Genomic DNA, 7,133 nt, shown 5'->3' on the forward strand with positions numbered 1-7,133 from the left:
CGGCGCATAATCCCCCTTCCTTAAGAAACAGCAAATCTAGGCCTCTTCTATTCTGCAACACCATTTCTGAAAGTGAGGTGAGTGATTCCTTTAGTTGAGTTATGGAACTTTGTAATGCTCGAAGATTGATGTCTACAGCCTGTCTTAAACTTGCATAATACTGGGGTTGTTGTATGAGGGTTGTGGTTCCTGTTCCTATCCCGGCAGATATTCCTAGTCCTAGAAGGACAGCCAATGTGAGGGTTACAGGTTCTCTTTTGTTTTTTGTTTTTCCTACATATTCATCTAAAAAGGATGAGTCTGAATGGTGGATAAGTCTAGGGACTAATTGCACTAACACACAAAAGTCAGCTGAAGTATTAAGAACCTCTAAAGAGACATAAGGGGTGAGCCCCGTGTTACATGCCCACCATCCATCTTGAGGAGGTACAAGATATCCTGAGCCTGAAGGGAGGCTAAAATCATGACAAAGGTGTCTATGGGACTGGGGAGGTGTTCCTATACAAGTACCATTTCCAGAAACCGAGGACAGGGTTAATTTACTGGTCCCTTCTTGCTTCCATCGACATTGGTCTGAGGAGGTAGAATTAGTATAGTTGGAGCTATATCCTATAGCATCATAATAAGGGGGAGGGGCAGCATAGCAAAGCCAACATGATTTTGTAGCCTCTGGGTTTGCAGCATTGAGAACCGTAAAGGCTGCCTGCACCAAAGAAAGCATCCTATCCTGAGGAGTCCCAGGCTTAACTGTGGGTTCTTTGGATCCAGAGGTTTCATTAGTCTCATTCTTTGTTGACGTAGTTGAAGGGGCCGGGGGAAGCAAAGGGGGGCCAAGTACGGGATTTGGGCCTATTGATATAGGAGCAGGAGTCTCAATCTTTAGTTTAAGGGTCATTAATATTCCTAAATCATATCCCCTCATGTAAAATCTAACGCCCCAAGAATGACCATTTATCCATTTTTTATCTCTTTTTCCGGGATTACTAAAGGAAATTTTAAGGGGATGACACCATCCTGAACATTTACTCCGGTGTCCGGTATCCTCATTATGAGAATAATTAGCCGTTACAGTAATAAAATCCCAAGTTGAGGTGGGTTTCCAATTAGTATCCCCGGTAGTTTTACATCCCCAGCTTTTGCAATAAAAGTTTTCAGTTCCACCACATTTATAATTCAGAGATCGAGGGCGGTGGAACCCGGGGCATACGTAGAAAGTGAGGATACCAAGCATCATTCTTTTGCCTGCATTTTGCAACCTGGCCCAAACCAATCAGTTTCCGAAACTTTGGAAGGGGCAGTGTTCATATCATGAGAATCTTCTGTATCCCAATAAGGTGCTCCTATTGCCAATTTACAAACATCAGGAAAAAGATCTGGCCACCAGGTCCAGGGGGGTGCAGTATGACTAATGGACCAGGTTACATCTCCAGTCTGAGAAATTACCTGCCAAGTTAAACGTTGGGGGAGGTGAGGGCTAAAATCACTTACAGTCAGTAAAGGCAGTAAAACCAAAATTATAAGTCTTAGGTTCGTAGAAGCTTGAGTTTGAGCGGGTTGTCGGTTCTTTGGGCCCGCCATCCTGATGATGCCGTCACTGGTGCAGCCTTCACATGTGAAGCATGGATCCAGGCAGCGATGCCGTCCACTTTTATGGCCGTTGGGGTGGTGAGGAGGACGGTGTATGGTCCTTTCCATCGAGGTTCCAACGTCTGGGTTCGATGCCGACGGACGTATACGGAGTCTCCGACTTGGAAAGGATGAGTTTCTCCCGGTGTTCCCGGTTGGTAGGCCTCGGCGAGTTGGGACCATATTTCTTTCTGGACCAATTGGAGTCCCAGTAGCCTAGCATATAAGTCAGTGTTATTTTGACAATCAGGTTTTATTTCTTTTCCTAAAGTGAGGAGGGGAGGCGGGGCACCATATAATATTTCAAAAGGAGTAAGATGGTATCGGGAAGGTGTATTTCTAACCCGGAATAGGGCCAAAGGAAGGAGCACCATCCAATCGGTACCGCCAGTCTCCAAGGACAATTTAGTTAGGGTCTCTTTTAGAGTCCTATTCATTCTTTCTACCTGACCTGAACTTTGGGGTCTATAGGCACAATGTAATTTCCAATCAGTCCCCAAATATCTGGCCACATCCTGACTTACCTGGGCGACGAAGGCTGGACCATTATCAGACCCTATTACCTTTGGTGCTCCAAATCGAGGAAAAATTTCTTCTAAAATCTTCTTGGCTACTACAGCAGCTGTTTCTTTCTTTGTTGGGAAAGCCTCTATCCATCCTGAAAAAGTGTCTACAAAAACTAAAAGGTATTTATTACCGTACCTTCCAGGACGCACTTCGGTAAAGTCCACTTCCCAGTAAGTTCCTGGGCGGTCTCCCCTGAGTCTCTTTCCAGTTTCAAGTTTTCCTTTGTGAGCATTTACCTGTTGACATGGGACGCATTCCTGCACAATTTGTCCAGCTAATTTTGTCATTCCAGGGGTTTCGTACTCGGCTTTTTGTAACAAGGCTACCATCTTTTTAGTCCCCAAATGTGTCCATCTGTGCATCTGTTGTAACATGGATTCTGCTTGCTGAGGGGACAAAGTTCCTTTTGTTGTGGTCAGGATGATTTCTTCATCGCGGCCTGGTTTTTCAGGAACTTTATCTGACAGTCCTAAAATGACTTCTCCCGATGCTATTTCTCGGGCCACTTGGTCAGCCATATTATTTCCCCTAATTATTGGGGTATTTCCTTTTTGATGTCCAGGGCAGTGGATGATACTGACTTTAGTAGGAAGCATGAGTGCAGTCAACAAAGCCACGATTTCGTCTTTGTTTTTAATTTCTTTGCCACCTGAAGTTAGTAGCCCTCTCTGTTGGTAAATGGCACCGTGGATATGAGCGGTAGCAAACGCATATCTACTGTCTGTGTAGATGTTTACTTTTTTATTCTCTGCCATCTCTAATGCCCTCGTCAGGGCAATTAATTCAGCTCGTTGGGCTGAGGTCCCTTGTGGTAGCGCCGCTGCCCATATGACTTGTTTTCCGTCTACCACGGCTGCCCCAGTTCGACGCTTACCTTCCTCCAGGAAACTGCTCCCATCCGTGAACCAGGTGAAATCAGCATCAAGGAGGGGCAGGTCCATCAGATCTGGCCTACTGCCGTGTGCTGCGGCTAGTACTTCCTGACAATCATGTATGATGGTGGAGCCTTCCAAGTCAGGATCAGGTAGCAAGGTGGCTGGATTGAGTCCTGTGGCTGGAGCAAACTTGATGCGATCTGAGTTTAGCAACAGGGTTTGCTAATGGGTCATCCTGGCATTAGTTAGCCACCTATCCGGTGGTTGACGGACTACATTTTCCAGGGCATGAGGAGCTGTTATCGTTAGATTTTGTCCTAAAGTTAGTTTGTCAGCATCTTTGACTAGAACGGCTACTGCAGCGATTATCTTTAAACAGGTGGGCCATCCTGATGCCACAGGGTCCAATTTTTTTGACAAATAAGCAACTGGGCGATTCCAGGGACCCAATTTCTGAGTCAATACTCCTTTTGCAATGCCCTTATTTTCGGCCACATATAAATGAAAAGGTTTGGTTACATCTGGCAGTCCTAGGTCTGGAGCTGAAAGTAAAGCTCGTTTGATTTGGTCAAAAGCCCGTTGTTCCTTATCGCCCCAAACGAAAGGAGTGCTGTTTTTGGTTAGGGGGTACAATGGGGCCGCCAGCTCAGCAAACCCTGGAATCCATAGTCTACAGAATCCGGCCGTCCCCAAAAATTCTCTAACCTGCCTGGCGCTTTTGGGAGCCGGAATTTGGGCCACCGTATCCTTTCTGCTCTCCGTGAGCCATCTTTGCCCCCCTTTTAATAGATACCCCAGGTAACTGACCTGTTGTTGGCATATTTGTGCTTTCTTGGCTGAGGCTCTATATCCCAGGGTTCCAAGTTCCGTTAACAGTTTTTCAGTACCCTTGATACAATCTTCTTGGGTCTCAGCAGTTAATAAAATATCATCAACGTATTGGAGTAATGTTACCTGGGGATTTGATTCTCTATATAATGCCAAATCCTGATGGAGGGCTTCATCAAAGATGGTCGGGGAGTTCTTAAATCCCTGAGGTAGCCGTGTCCATGTCAGCTGACCAGACATTCCCGATGTTGGATCTTTCCATTCGAAGGCAAAATAGGGTTGGCTCAGGGGAGAGAGTCTTAAACAGAAAAAAGCATCTTTAAGGTCCAAAACAGTATACCACGTATGTTGAGGTGGAAGAGTGCTCAGGAGGTTGTAAGGGTTTGGAACTGTGGGGTGGAGGTCTGCCACCCGTTTGTTTACCTCTCGTAGATCCTGCACCGGCCGATAATCATTTGTTCCTGGTTTCTTTACCGGCAGGAGAGGGGTGTTCCATGTTGATTGACATCTTATTAAGATGCCCAAGTCTAGTAGCCTCTGTATATGGGGACGGATACCGTCTTTGGCTTCTCTACTCATGGGGTATTGACGGACCGTTATTGGGGTGGCAGTTGCCTTGAGTTCCACTAGCACCGGGGGCCGATTTTTGGCCATCCCCATACCGGCAGTTTCTGCCCAGGCTTGAGGGAACCGAGTTACCCAATCTGTAACATTAACTCGTGAGGATGAAGGCTGCTCGTATAATTTATATTCATCTTCTAATTTCATAGTCAATATTTGAAGTAACCTTCCCTTATTATCAGTTATGGTGGGACCTTCTGGCTGAAAGTGGATTTGAGCCCCTACTTTGGAGAGTAAGTCTCTTCCCAGCAAAGGATAGGGGCATTCCGGAATAATCAAAAATGAATGGGTTACTCGTCCAATCCCAAGATCTACTGTCCTTCGTGTGGTCCATGAATATTGTTTATTCCCAGTGGCTCCTTGTACCCATGACCTTTTAGCTGAGATAGGACCTTTTGAGTGGAGAAGGATGGAGTGCTGGGCTCCGGTATCTACCAAAAATTGAACAGGTTCCCCCTCCACTTTAGGAGTTAGCCGGGGCTCGGGGAGAGGGTTCGAGCCCTGACTTTCCTAGTCTTCTTCTTCCAATGTTAAGATTTTGTTTCTGGTTGGCCTTCCTCCATTCTTTTTCTTAGGGCATTCTCTCGCCCAATGTCCTTTTTCTTTACAGTAGGCACATTGGTCCTTGTCTAATGGCCGCCTTCTGTCTGCCGTTCGCCCTTCCTGCCTATTTCTATCCCCTATATTTCTTCCTCCAACCACAGTGGCCAGTATCTTACTTAAATTCCTCTCCTGTCTCTTATCCCGTCTTATTTCACGGGCTTCCTGCTCTTTCTGCTTTCTTTCTTCCTTCTCTTCCTCTGTTTCTCTTTTGTTATATACTTTATCTGCCTGTTTTACTAACTTCTGAAGCGAAAATCCCTGCAAGCCATCTAGCCTCTGTAATTTCTTCTTAATATCAGGGGCCGCTTGATCTATGAAAGCCATTGCTATAGTAGCCCTATGTCCCTCCGAAGTTGGATCATAAGGGGTAAAGCGTCTAAAGGCTTCCATTAAACGTTCCAGGAACACAGTTGGCGATTCCTGGGGCCCCTGAGTTACTTCCCTTACCTTAGCCAAATTAGTGGGCCGTCTGGCCGCTCCATGGAGACCCGCCACCAGAGCCTGGCGCTCATTTTCAGGCGCTCCCTACCTTCCGGGGCATTGAAATCCCAGTTTGGCCTGACGAGTGGGAAACCAGCATCAATCTCGTTAGGCAGCTGGGTAGGTTGCCCATTGGCGCCTAATACATTTTTTCTGGCTTCTAAAAGAACCCGTTGCCTCTCCTCAGCCGTTAGGAGAGTCTGAAGCAGATGCTGACAATCATCCCATGTGGGCTGGTGGGAGAAAACAAGAGATTCTATTAAAGCGGTAAGGGCCTATGGATTTTCGGAAAAAGTTGGGTTATGCATTTTCCAATTATAAAGATCTGCAGAGGAAAAGGGCCAATATTGGAGAGGTCTATTCCCTTGGCCATCGGGGGGGCCATATTTTCTAAGAGGTAGGGCAGTGGAGTCCGGGGAGATAGCCCTCCGGCTCCTAGTGCCCGCTGAGGGACCCCTTTCTTCTTCCATCATGGATGGTCCCCTTGGTGCCGAGGGCAGTGGAGCTGGGGGTCCTCTAGGTGGTAGGGGATTTGGGGCCGGAGGATAAGGGGGTGGGGAATCCAAAAGAAGCAAATCGGACTGCGGGTCAGGATAAATCGCCTTCGGTGGATCTGGGGCGTCGGGTAGCTTCTCCGTGTTGGGGTTTTTCTTTAAGGTTAATATCTCCGACGCTGCTGATGTATGCGCGGACGTACCTGTTGAGGAAACAAAGGGCCGGACCCACGGAGGTGGGGAGAGAATTAAATCTTCCCAGACCAAGACATATGGTACTTGGTCTGGATGTCCGTGGGGATCTATATTAAATATCTTAGACTTCAGCAGCTTAATCTTGTCTAATGAAAAGGATCCTTCGGGGGGCCATCCTATCTGAAACGTTGGCCATTCAGAGGCACACAAAGTCTGCCACTTTCCTTTCTTTACCTCTACCGAAAAATTATGGGCTCTGGCCCGAACTTCGGTCCAATGGCTTAGGGTAAGGGAAAGAGGAGTCGTCATAGTTTGTCCCATTGTCGTCCGTCAGAGAAGAAGAATAGACCACAATACAGAAACAGTTAAAACTCCATGAAACACATATACGCATGGGCCACCGCGAGCTTGCTTCGAAACCGAAACTTCTTCAGATGGCAGTTATCACCAAGGGAACTGCCGAAACCGAGTGAAGGGGAGACAGAGTTTGCCTCTCCTTCCAGATGAGCCACCAGGGCGTCCCCTAGGGCTCATGGACGCCGGCTATTAGCACGTCTGCCTAGCCAGAGGGCCGATACAGATTCCATAATAAGCCGATTCTTACGGCTTTCCTCCGATAATGGCCCACAAAGAACAAGGGACAAACAGACAATCAAGCTCGAGCTTACCTGGTACCTCCAACTCCCGATGTTCTTGTGGTCCGGGGCGAGTGGAATCCCGGACAAGCCCCCAAATGTTAGACCTTCGCGGTCTCCTAGGAGTTTCGACTCGCCCAGGAAACAACAAGAGTCGGAAGTCGATGCAAAACGCAAGAGGTTTATTGAAGGCCGGTGCACCGGGGTTC

The 7,133-nt window shown here is 47.3% G+C and overlaps 1 long non-coding RNA gene across 1 annotated transcript; it reads right to left on the reverse strand.

Annotated features, from left to right (window-relative positions):
* Positions 1-5,754: 5,754 nt before the first annotated feature.
* Positions 5,755-7,010, reverse strand: LOC113617025 (uncharacterized). Its single transcript, XR_003431475.1, has 2 exons — positions 6,958-7,010; positions 5,755-5,833 (listed from the first exon to the last, which is right to left on the reverse strand). It is a non-coding gene; the product is annotated as an uncharacterized LOC113617025 (long non-coding RNA).
* Between the last annotated feature and the right edge of the window lie 123 nt (positions 7,011-7,133).

The sequence above is a fragment of the Aethalodelphis obliquidens genome, unplaced genomic scaffold (assembly GCF_003676395.1).
Source record: "Aethalodelphis obliquidens isolate GAN/ISIS:26980383/991018 unplaced genomic scaffold, ASM367639v1 scaffold1224, whole genome shotgun sequence".
Taxonomy (NCBI): domain Eukaryota; kingdom Metazoa; phylum Chordata; class Mammalia; order Artiodactyla; family Delphinidae; genus Aethalodelphis; species Aethalodelphis obliquidens.